Source organism: Monodelphis domestica, chromosome 2 (genome assembly GCF_027887165.1).
Source record: "Monodelphis domestica isolate mMonDom1 chromosome 2, mMonDom1.pri, whole genome shotgun sequence".
Classification (NCBI taxonomy): domain Eukaryota; kingdom Metazoa; phylum Chordata; class Mammalia; order Didelphimorphia; family Didelphidae; genus Monodelphis; species Monodelphis domestica.
This window is the reverse complement of record NC_077228.1, coordinates 146,304,695-146,318,148: the sequence shown is the minus strand read 5'-3', so window position 1 is coordinate 146,318,148 and position 13,454 is coordinate 146,304,695. Positions and strand designations below refer to the sequence as shown.

The window sequence follows — 13,454 nt, the reverse complement described above, 5'->3', positions numbered from 1 at the left end:
GAAACCAAAGGAACTAGGACTACATCCAAGAATCAACTACCCAGAAAAAACTGACTATATTCTTACAGGGGAAAGTATGGTCATTTAATAAAAATAGAAGAATTCCAAGCATTTGTAAAGAAAAGACAAGACCTGAAGAGAAAATTTGATGCCCAAACACAGAACCCAAGAGAATCATCAAAAAATAATTAAGAAAAAGGTAAAAAACAAAACAAAAAACAAATAAACTTTTCTTAAGAGACCCAGTGAGTTAAAATAATAAGTATCCCTACAAGAAAAGAGGATATTGGCAACTCTTAAAAATTGTTATCATCTGGGTAGCTAGAAGAATTATACTTAGAGGGAACAGTGACAAACTGTATAAAATGAAATGCCAAGACAAAAAATATATATATATAGATATATATGTATGCATAAATATATATACATACATATATATATATAACTAGAGTTAAAAAGAGGTTAATATTAAGAGATATGGGAAAAGAAACAAAATGGGGTGAATTTATAAGTCACAAAGAAGCTCATGGTGGGAGGGGGGAGAACATCAATACACTGGAAGCATAAAGAGGATGGAGATAGGAAATGCTCAACTCTTACATGCATTGAAATTGACTCAAAGAGGGAAGAACAATCAAATACATTGGGGCAGAGAGTTGATTTTCTCCCAATTGGGAAGTTGAAGGGTATCAAATGGATTGGTGGGGAGGGAAGCAGTACAAGGGATAGAGAGGGTGGGAGGTAGTATAAAAAGACTGTAAAGAAAATAAGAGGGCAATAAGAAGGAAGGGGTTAGAATGGGAAGTAAAACTAGAGTAGGAATTTGGGGGACTGAATAAAAACAAAACACTGCTACAGTAGGAAATACTAAAAGAAGAAAGGGCAGAACTAGGAGTGGAAATCAAAATGTTGGAATAACACAGCTGGTTATCATAACTCTGAATGTGAATGGAATGAACTCACCCATAAAAACCAGGTGAATAGCAGGTATTAGAAACCAAAATCATACCATATGCTGTCTACAAGAAATACACATGAGGAATAAAGACACACAGAGGATAAATGTAAGAGGATGGAGACAAATCTATTGGGCATAAACTGATAAAAAGAAAGCAGGAGGCACAATCATGATATCAGATAAAGACAAAGTAAAAATAGATCTAGTCAAAAGAGATGGGGAAGACTTCCGGTCAAGATGGCGGCTTAGAGAAAGCTAAAGTTCAGATCTCCAGAAACCCTTCACTACCGAATTCAAACTATATGTTCCTAAGGCACCGAAATTCAAAATGAACAACAGTATAGACCCCAAGAATCCTCCTCCTGGACCTGGACCTGGACCTGGATCAAAAGGTAAGGCCCCCTCAAAAGCCAGAACACGAGATCACTCTGACCTAAGGGGTAGGCAGAAGGAAGGTCCCAGGACCCATCCCCCCAACCCAGAGTGCTGAGTCTGAGGTAGCAGAGGGAACCTCAGAGCCTCAGTGCCGGCTATCCTGAAAGCCTCTTCCTGAAAACAACATGACCCAGTCGAGGGGGCAACCAGACAGAAGAGAAACAGAGAGAGACAGGGGGAGCCTGTAACCCCCTGACCAGATCCTTCCATCTGAGTCTCACCAAAGTTCCCTGCCTCAGGGCATACTCAGTCTGAGGTTAATCCTATCAGGAGCCCTCAGAGCTCCAGGAAGCCACAACCCCTCCCCACTCAGAAAGCAGGGTCCTCTGAAACAACAATAACCCTCAGGGCTGGCAAAAGGGTCTCGGGAGCTGGCTATTCTGAAGGCCGCTTCCTGAAAACAACCTGACCCAGTCACGGGGGAATCAGAAAGCAGGGAAACAGAGAGAGACGGGGGGAGCCTGCAGCCCCCTGCCTGGATCCTTCTATCCGGGTCTCATGGAAAGTCCCTGCCTCAAAGCATACTCAGTTCAAGGAAGAGAAAGTTAATCTTATCAGGAGCCCTCAGAACTTCAGGAAGCTGCAGCCCCTCCCCCCTCAGAGTGCTGGCTCTCCTGGCCAGCTAAGGCACAGAAACAAACACCCCATGGAAAGGGCCAAGCCAGGCTCAGAGCATGGAAGTAAGGCAACGGAGAAGCATCGGGAGGGAACTGAGGAGGGCAGTTACACAGAAACACCAGCAATTCCTGGTTTCCCCAGGAAGACAGAACAACAACTGCATAGAAAGGACAATCTGCCTAGGGCTAAAACCTCTGAACACCAGACAGAGATAAGAAAAGCTAGACCTCCGCACTCAGATAGAGATGGCAAACAGCACAGAAAAGTCTCAACACTACAAGAAAAACAAAAAGAAGGGGGCAACTTTGGACACATTTTATGGAGCAAAAACACAAAATACAGAGTAGATAGAAGAGGAAACACAAGCAAATACTCTGAAACCTTCCAAAGGAAAAACGAAACTCTCCATATACCCATGAAGAATTTGAATAAGAAACGATCAAAAAGATGGTAATCAGAGGTAAATTCATATCCCTGAGTGCATATATTAACAAACTGGGGAGAGCAGAGATCAATCAATTGGAAATGCAAATAAAAAACTCAAAAGCAATCAAATTAAAAACCCCCAGCAGAAAACCAAACTAGAAATCCTAAAAATTAAGGGGGAAATTCATAAAATAGAAAATGATAAAGTATTGATTTAATAAATAAGACAAGAAGCTGGTACTTTGAAAAAACAAACAAAATAGACAAAGTACTAGTCAATCTAATTAAAAAAAGGAAAGAAGAAAAGCAAATTAACAGCATCAAAGACAAAAAGGGGAACATCAGCTCCAATGAAGAGGAATTTAAGGCAATCATTAAAAAATTACTTTGCCCAATTATATGGCAATAAATACACCAATTTAGGAGAAATGGATGAATATATACAAAAATACAAACTGCCTAGACTAACAGAAGAAGAAATAGATTTCTTAAATAATCCCATATCAGAAAATGAAATCCAAAAAGCCATCAAAGAACTTCCTAAGAAAAAATCCCCAGTGCCTGATGGATTCACCAGTGAATTCTATCAAACATTCAGAGAACAGTTAACCCCAATACTATACAAACTATTTGACATAATAAGCAAAGAGGGAGTTCTTCCAAATTCCTTTTATGACACAAACATGGTACTGATTCCAAAACCAGACAGGTCAAAAACAGAGAAAGAAAACCATAGACCAATCTCCCTAATGAATATAGATGCACAAATCTTAAATAGGAGTCTAGCAAAAAGAATCCAGCAAGTGATCAGAAGGGTCATTCACCATGATCAAATAAGATTTATACCAGGGATGCAGGGCTGGTTCAATATTAGGAAAACCATCCACATAATTGACCACATCAACAAGCAAACCAACAAGAATCACATGATTATCTCAATAGATGCAGAAAAAGCCTTTGATAAAATACAACACCCATTCCTATTGAAAACACTAGAAAGCATAGGAATAGAAGGGTCTTTCCTAAAAATAATAAACAGTATATATCTAAAACCATCAGCTAATATAATCTGCAATGGGGATAAACTAGATGCATTCCCAATAAGATCAGGAGTGAAACAAGGATGCCCATTATCACCTCTACTATTTGACATTGTACTAGAAACACTAGCAGTAGCAATTAGAGAAGAAAAAGAAATTGAAGGCATCAAAATAGGCAAGGAGGAGACTAAGCTATTGCTCTTTGCAGATGACAGGATGGTCTACTTAAAGAATCCTAGAGATTCAACCAAAAAGCTAATTGAAATAATCAACAACTTTAGCAAAGTTGCAGAATACAAAATAAACCCACATAAGTCATCAGCATTTCTATATATCTCCAACACAACTCAGCAGCAAAAACTAGAAAGAGAAATCCCATTCAAAATCACCTTAGACAAAATAAAATACCTAGGAATCTATCTCCAGAGACAAACACAGGAACTATATGAACACAACTACAAAACACTCTTCACACAACTAAAACTAGACTTGAGCAATTGGAATTACATTAACTGCTCATGGATAGGATGAGCCAATATAATAAAAATGAATATCCTACCCAAACTTATTTATCTATTTAGTGCCATACCCATTGAACTCCCAAAAAATTTCTTTACTGATTTAGAAAAAAACATAACAAAGTTCATTTGGAATAACAAAAGATCAAAGATATCCAGGGAAATAATGAAAAAAAAAAACACAAATGATTGAGGCCTTCCAGTCCCAGATCTTAAACTATATTACAAAGCAGCAGTCATGAAAACATTTTGGTACTGTCTAAAAGACAGGAAGGAGGATCAGTGGAATAGACTGGGGGTAAGAGACCTCAGCAAGACAGTATACGATAAACCCAAAGATGCCAGCTTTTGGGACAAAAATCCACTATTCGACAAAAACTGCTGGGAAAATTGGAAGACAGTGTGGGAGAGATTAGGAATTGATCAACACCTCACACCCTACACCAAGATAAATTCAAAATGGGTGAATGACTTAAACATAAAGAAGGAAACCATAAGTAAATTAGGTAAACACATAATAGTATACATGTCAGACCTTTGGGAGGGGAAAGACTTTAAAACCAAGCAAGACATAGAAAGAGTCACAAAATGTAAAATAAATAATTTTGATTACATCAAATTAAAAAGCTTTTGTACAAACAAAACCAATGTAACTAAAATCAGAAGGGAAACAACAAATTGGGGAAAATCTTCATAGAAACCTCTGACAAAGGTTTAATTACTCAAATTTATAAAGAGCTAAATCAATTGTACAAAAAATCAAGCCATTCTCCAATTGATAAATGGGCAAGGGACATGGATAGGCAGTTTTCAAATAAAGAAATCAAAACTATTAATAAGCACATGAAGAAGTGTTCTACATCTCTTATAACCAGAGAGATGCAAATCAAAACAACTCTGAGGTATCACCTCACACCCAGCAGATTGGCTAACATGATAGCAAAGGAAAGTAATGAATGCTGGAGGGGATGTGGCAAAGTAGGTACATTAATTCATTGCTGGTGGAGTTGTGAACTGATCCAACCATTCTGGAGGGCAATTTGGAACTATGCCCAAAGGGCACTAAAAGACTGTCTGCCCTTTGATCCAACCATAGCACTGCTGGGTCTGTACCCCAAAGAGATAATGGAGAAAAAGACACGTACAGGAATATTCATAGCTGCACTCTTTGTGGTGGCCAAAAATTGGAAAACGAGGGGATGCCCATCAATTGGGGAATGGCTGAACAAATTGTGGTGTATGTTGGTGATGGAATACTATTCTGCAAAAAGGAATAATAAAGTGGAGGAATTCCATGGAGACTGGAACGACCTCCAGGAATTGATGCATAGTGAGAGGAGCAGAACCAGGAGAACATTGTACACAGAGACTAATACACTGTGGTATAATCAAACGTAATGGACTTCTCAATTAGTAGTGGTGTAATGTCCCTGAACAATCTGCAGGGATCTAGGAGAAAAAACACTATTCATAAGCAGAGGACAAACTGTGGGAGTAGAAACACAGAGGAAAAGCAACTGCCTGACTACAGCAGTTGGAGGACATGTCAGAAGAGAGACTCTAAAGGAACACTCTAATGCAAATACCAACAACATGGAAATGGGTTCGAATCAAGAACACGTGTAATACCCAGTGGAATCATGCATCGGCTATGGGGTGTGGAGGGGGAGGAAAAAACATGATCTTTGTCTTTAATGAATAATACTTGGATATGATGAAATAAAATATTATAAAATTAAAAAAGAAAAAAAAGAGATGGGGAAGGTAATTATATCCTGATAAAAGGCAGTATAGACAATGAGGAAATATCAATACTCAACAAGTATGCACCAAATGGCATAGCATCCAAATTTCTATAGGAGAAATGAGTGAAGCTCAAGAATGAAATAGATAGAAAAAATTTAACAGTGGGAAATCTGAACCTTACTCTATCAGAACTAGATAAATTGAACCAAAAAAATAAATAAGAATGAGGTAAGAGAAGTAAATGAAATCTTATAAAAATTAGAGTTAGTAGATATATGGAGAAAAATAAATAGGGACAAAAAGGAATGCACATTCTTTTCAGTAGTACATGATAGATTCACAAAGAACTACCATGTACTAGGGCACAAAAACATTGCAAACAAGTGCAAAAGAACAGAAATAATATAAGCAACTTTCTCAGACCACAATGCAATGAAAATAATAATTAGTAAAGGTACATGGAGAGGCAAATCAAAAATTAATTGGAAATTAAACAATACGATTCTCCTAAATTGGTTAGGTAAAGAAAAAATCATAGAAACAATTAATAATTTCATTGAAGTAAAAAACAATGATGACAATCAAAATTACAATTAAAACCTATGGGATGCATCCAAAGCAGTATTCGGTGGAAATTTATATCCTTGAGTTCATATATTAACAAATGAGAGAGGGCAGAGGTCAATGAATTGGGCATGAAAATTAAAAAAAAACCTAGAAAGTGAACAAATTAAAAATCTTCATATGAAGACTAAATTACAGATCCTAAAAATCAGAGGAGGATTTTATAAAATTGAATGTCAAAGAACTATTGATTTAATAAATAAGACCCAAAACTGGTACTTTGAAAAAACAAATAAAATATACAGAGTATTGGTAAATCTAATTAAAAACTGGAAAGAAGGAAACCAAATTGACAGTATCCAAGATGAAAAGGGAGACCTCACCTCTATTGAAGAGGAAATTAAAGCAATCACTAAAAATTATTGTACCCAATTATATGGCAATAAATATGGCAATATATGTGATATGGATGAATACTCACAAAAATATAAATTGCCTAGACTAATGGAGGAAGAAATAGATTACCTAAACATCCCCATATCAGAAAAAGAAATTAAACAAGCCATTAAAGAACTCCCTAAGAAAAAATCCCCAGGACCAGAAGTATTCACAAATGAATTCTATCAAACATTCAAAGAACACCTAATTCCAATATTATATAAACTATTTGACAGAATAAGCAAAGAGGGAGTTCTACCAAATTCCTTTTATGATACAAATATGGTACTGATTCCAAAGCCAGGCAGGTAAAAAACAGAGAAAGAAAATTACAGACCGATCTCCTTAACATAGATGCAAAAATCTTAAATAGAATACTAGCAAAAAGTCTCCAGCAAGTGATCACGAGTGTTATTCATTATGACCAGATATGATTTATTCCACAGTGTATCAGTCTCTGTGTAAAATGTTCTCCTGGTTCTGCTCCTTTCTCTCTGCATCAATTCCTGGAGGTTGTTCCAGTTCACATGGAATTCCTCCACTTCATTATTCTTTTGAGCACAACAGTATTCCATCACCAACAGATACCACAATTTGTTCAGCCATTACCCAATTTAAGGGCATCCCCTCATTTTCCAATTATTTGCCACCACAAAGAGCGCAGCCATGAATATTCTTGTACAAGACTTTTTCCTTATTATTTCTTTGGGGTACAAACCCAGCAGTGCTATGGCTGGATCAAAGGGCAGACAGTCTTTTAGTGCCCTTTGGGCATAGTTCCACATTACCCTCCAGAATTGTTGGATCGATTCTCAACTCCAACAGCAATGCATTCATGTCCCTTCGCCACATACCCTCTTCATTGAAATTTATTGTAAGAGAAATGACAAGCAAATGCACTTTACTTACATTTTGATAGGACAAGAAGGTCTAGATTTATATGGTAGCAGAAAAGACTTGGGAGGAATTTATTGATCCTTCTCTGGAAGTTCTTAAGAGGAGTGAGAACTATCTTTCTGGAATGGTTTCAGTGTGATCCAAAGATGGTAATAGATAAAATTAACTCTCTCAGGTTCCTTCCAGTTTGTTTAAGCATAACATCCTAGTTCTGTATTTCATTGGCTAGAAGATATAGGAACATATAGGGCTTTTGCTTTGAAAGGAGAGATAAAAAAGTATTTCCCTATTCCAAAAGTTCAGACTGCTTTGAGGTACATCTATATCCAACACAGAAAAAAAAATCTAAAGTAATGTTCATAACATGATTTACTCTCTTGTACTATATAGTTTATGCTTTTCAACCTTGTAGAGTGGGATTCCATTGGTAAACTCAACTTTTCTCCATATGATATTCTTTTGTTGACTAATATATACTGAACTGGTATTTGTGCCCCTATCCACTCCTCTGATGCAAATATGTCAAGTATTTTTAAACTATGAGGAAAATAATTACACTTTTAATTCCTGACTCTGTGTTCAATCTTCAGTCTCTTCCTATCAACTGGTTTTTTACCATTTGCCTACAGATACATTCATATTTTCCCCATTAAAAAAAACAAACTCTAATTCGATTTGACTACTCCTAATGCCTACTATAGTATATTTCTGAACCCTTCCTTGACCCAATTCCTTGAAAAAGCTCTTTCCACTTGATTTCTTCCACTCCTCACTATTTTTTTAATCCACTCCAATTTGATTGTCCAACTTGCCATTTTACTGAAACTGTCCTTTCCAGATTTACAATGGTAACCAATATCTTAACAGCCAACTCTAATGACCTATTTTCAGGGATCATCCTTTACCTCTCTGCAGTGTTTGGCATTATTGGTGATCATCTCCTCTTCTTAGATAAAGTTTTCATAGTGCTAAACATTCATTATCTCATTTGAGCCTCGCAACACCCTTGCCCTTCTTTCCAATTCCATAGCCTTATCCAGGCCCTCATTACTTCTCATTTGAAATAATTCAATAACCTTTTACTTATTTAGTTAATTAATTTGGAATATTTTTCCATGGTTACATGATTCATATTCTTTCCCTCCCCCCTCCCATAGCCAACAAGCAATTCTATTGGATTTTATGTGTATCATTATCAAGACCTGTTTTAATATTATTTTAATAGCCTTTTAAATGATTTCTGTGCCTTAAGTCTCGTGCTACTACAATCCACTCAGCTGCCTACAGAATTTCTCTAAAGACTAGATCTGACCATGTTACCATACGCTACATGATTCACTGACTCTTAATGACCTTTAAGATGAGCTATAAACTCCGTTTGGAATTTAAAGTTCGTCATTACTTGGACCCTTCCTACCTGAGTTTTCTTATATTTTACTCCTTTTTTACATTCTACATTACAATTACTGGTCTACTTACTATTTGTCATACACAACAATCCATCTCCCTTATCTGTGTCTTCACAATGACTGTCTCCCATACTTGGAATTCTCCTTCCTGCCTTCCCCCTGTAAGGGTCCCTAGCTGCCTTCAATACTTAGCCTCAAACTCAACTTCTGCAGGAGGTCTTTCCTATTCCTTTTTCCTACATGCCAATGCCTTATTTTCTGAAATTACCTTCCATCTTCATTCTCTCTCTCCACATATATATATATATGTATAAAGATCTCTCTATATCTATATTAGAGAGAAGAGATAGCTAATGTATCCATATATATGATATTTGTGTACCTAGTTACTTACATATTTACACATTGTATATCCCATATCCTTGAGTAATGTGTTTTTTTGTTTGTTTGTTTTTTGAGGTTTGGTTTTTTGTTTATGGTTTAGATATGTATATGTACATGCGTACATATATACACACACATGTGTATATGTTGTGTATACATGTCCATATCTACATTTAATGTATACATGTGCACATATGTATGTATCTGTCCATATATATTTCGCATATATCCTTTCTTTGGGATAGTTCCTGACACAAAAGAAGCACCTTATAAATGCTTTTTAATTGATATACTTTTGTTACTACTGTCAATTATAGTTTTTTTACAATTACAATGCATTCCAATTTCTAAAAATATATTACACCTCGGTTAATATTCTCAATATACCAAAGAGTTGAAGGAAGAAAGTGGAAATGCTTTGAGTTTTATTTTCTTTCTCCTACAATTTACTTCACATCTGCAACACTAGAAAGAATATCACACATCTGAAGCCAGATAAAGCTTCCGCTTCTCCTCTTCCCAATGTATCTATGAGAAAACACAAAGAATCAAACTGAATTTTTCCGATTTTCCATTAGTAGTGAGAGGAATTCCATAGTTTCTTAGAAGACAGGCTTTGAAGGCAGGAAAACATAGGTTTCATGACCATTTCTTTAACAATCCTTACTGTGTAATTCTGAGAAAGTCACTTAACTTCCCAGGATTTTAGGTAATTCTCCAAGACCTGCACTGATTGGAAATTTATCACCTAGGATTTCACTGTACCAACAAACCCACAGGTCCAGGCTCAGTCCTTCTGATGTTAAGATGGCAGTTTTTTTTTTTACAACAATTTTGGATAGATTTTTTTTTTGAGATTTAGAAGGAAAATCCAAGGGGAAACTAGATAAAATACCATAAGGATCCATTAATGTAAAAGGGAATGAGAAAAATCCCAATGTCCCTTAACCATATTTTAAAATTTCAAGGATATATATATATATATATATATATATATATATTCTACCTCACAATGCTCCCCTCTTGAATACAATGCATTACAGTATCATGTGTCATGTGATACACATGTTTCCATGGTGATGACTAGAGATATATGCCAAATAGGGAAAATAGAAATTAACCTCTAGTAAATTACCTAGCTCTGTAAAGTAGGGTGTTTAAAATTACAACACAACATTACTTGTCTAATATCACACATTGCTTTGAATAGAAGAAGCTCTTTAGATGTTGGCAAGATATGCTGTGCTCAGCATAGGAAAACAAAGAGGTACTGGGGGTGAAGTGCCCCCAAATCCTCTACATCTAGGCAGTACAGGGAACCAAGATAAAAAGCATTCCACCCTATATTTTAGATATTTATAATTTTTTTTGCCTCAGAAACTAGTTCATCTTTTTTTTTTTAACATATAACAGTTCAGATATTTCAGGGACAATGAACCTCATTCAATTGTATGCCTTCTGACTTATGTGTAGGTCACATTTAAAACCTCCTTCTATAACTTCTGTGAAAAGACATGGGATATTGCTGGTTTCATTTGAAATAGGTTTATCCTGAACTTCGTCTTTCAACACATTTTATGTTTGCTGTAAAGGGATTATATAGGATAAGTGCCAAGTGTGAAAGTTCCTGGGAAGAGTAGAGGTGGCACAGTGGTTAAATGAAGCTACCTAACAGCAGGAACTAGACACCATTAAGATCATTCAGATTATAATGCTAATAGCAATAATTATATTTATATACTGCTTTAAACTTTGAAAAATGTTTTATAGCAGATAGCTCATTTGATCTTCACAAGAACCCTGAATTAATAGATGATAATATTAATGGCTATTTTTATCACCAATTTATGGATGAGAAAATGAAGCTGAGGGAGATTAAGAGACTTTCCCTGGCTCACACAACTGGCAAATATCTTATTTGGGATTTGAACTCAGGTCTACCTGATTTCAAGTCTAACATTCTTTCATCCACTGGGCCAGCTGACTTCCTCCAGACAAATCTTGGAGATCAATCTGTGAATTCTAATCTACTGGTTAACAAATCCTCTTCTAGAGAAAAGGTATTTACCTTTCCTAATGCCAAAGAAAATAATTCTTTTTAACTTACACATCATGTCTTTTTTAGGCCTACCTCGTGGATTGTAAATGAGAATCATCATCCACATTAAAAAGAAAATGAAGTAAATGATTTGAAGTAAATTGTGAGTTAGCTCTAGCCTCTCTGTTCTCCTTTTCTTTGCCAAGGCACTAGTAACAAAAATGGCCAAAAAAAGCTCTGATAGTTTTTTAAAAATCATTTAGTTGGACATCAAGTTTAATATTTGGTTCTACCAAATGTATGAAGTCAGTAAGTCAGCCAGTTAAGCACCTACTATGTGCTAGACAATGTGGTAAGTTCTTGGGTTACAAAGAAAGGCAAAAAATAGTCTCTTGCCATTAAGGAGTTTGCAATCTAATAGGGGAGTCAACATGAAGACAACTATGTACAAATAAGATAGATATAAATAGCTTCCTATTTTGACAAAATTCATGAGGCAGACAAATCACTTACCTAAAGTTTTGTCTCCTCATCTGTGCAGGATAAATGATGGGGTTGGATATTACTACTGCCTCATATTAAGTCAGTTAAGGTAGAACCAAGGATAATTTAACATTCTAGAAATATAGGGCATTTTTAAGTTTGGGAAATAGAAACAATTTGGTAACTTTTGACCTAATCTTGGTGTCTTGGTTACTAGAAGTACATCTCTGTCAAGTCAAGTCAATTCAACTATATGTAGATCCTGCCCTAGAAAAGTCTGTTTTAAGTAAAGATAGGTGTTCAATTGTTCAATATCAGTGTATTTTCCCCCTTATGTCAAAATGAAGATGATTGTCAGAATTGTGGAAAGACTTCTGGTTTTAAAAGCAGAAGTGGTGGTCATTGGCTCTTCTAATTACCACCCATATGATCACGGTCAATTCAACATTTCTGAGCCTAAATTTTACCACTCATGAAACATTCTTCTGGTTCTGCTCCTTTTGCTCTGCATCAATTCCTGGAGGTCATTCCAGTTCACATGGAATTCCTTTGGTTCACCATTCCTTTTAGCACAATAATTTTCCATCACCACCATATACCAGAATTTGTTCAGACATTCCCCAATCGATGGGCACCCCCTTAAATTCCAGTTTTTGCTACCACAAAGAGCGAGGCTAAAAATATTTTTGTACAAATATTTTTCCTCATTATCTCTTTGGAGTACAAACCCAACAGTGGTATGGATGGATTAAGGGCCATGAAATTTTAATGCCTTTTCGGCATAATTCCAAATTGCTTTCCCGAATGGCTAGATCAATTCACAACTCCACCAGCAATGCATTAGTGTCCCAATTTTGCCACATTTCCTCCAACATTTACCATTTTCCTTTGCTGCCACATTAGCCAATCTGCTAGGTGTGAGGTGGTGCCTCAAAGTTGTTTTTATTTGCATTTCTCTAATCAAAATGAATTTAGAACACTTTTTCATATTCTTATTGATAGTTTTGATTTGTTCATGTGAAGAATGCCTATTATGTCCCTTGAGATTGGCTTGATTTTTTTTTTGTAAATTTGACTTAGTTTCTTATATATTTGGGAAAGCAAACCTTTGTCAGAAAGTTTTGTTATAATTTTTTCCAATGTTTTGCTTTCCTTCTAATTTTGGTTGCATTGGTTTTGTTTGTACAAAAACTTTTTTTAATTTTATGTAATCAAAGTCATACATTTTACATTTCATAATGTTCTCTATCTCTTGGTTGTTCTTAAATTCCTTCCTTTCCCACAGATCAAATAAATAAAAATATAATAAAACAGATATGATTAGGGAATAGTTTTCCAAGTCAATATGAAATCACAGGAATCATTATGTACAATTAGTAGTTCCCATGTCCATTTGAGTTTGACACAATTGTTCTAAATGTTATCACACTAGGAAAAAAAAAAACCAGTTGCATTATACTAATTATATCTTTGTGCAGCCTAGATGAAAAAGCATTATAA

At 35.7% G+C, this 13,454-nt stretch overlaps 1 protein-coding gene across 4 annotated transcripts in view; it reads right to left on the bottom strand.

Annotated features, from left to right (window-relative positions):
- Positions 1-13,454, bottom strand: part of RGS7 (regulator of G protein signaling 7) — a 742,720-nt gene that overhangs the window by 440,639 nt on the left and 288,627 nt on the right. The gene's annotated exons all lie outside the window — the stretch shown is intronic.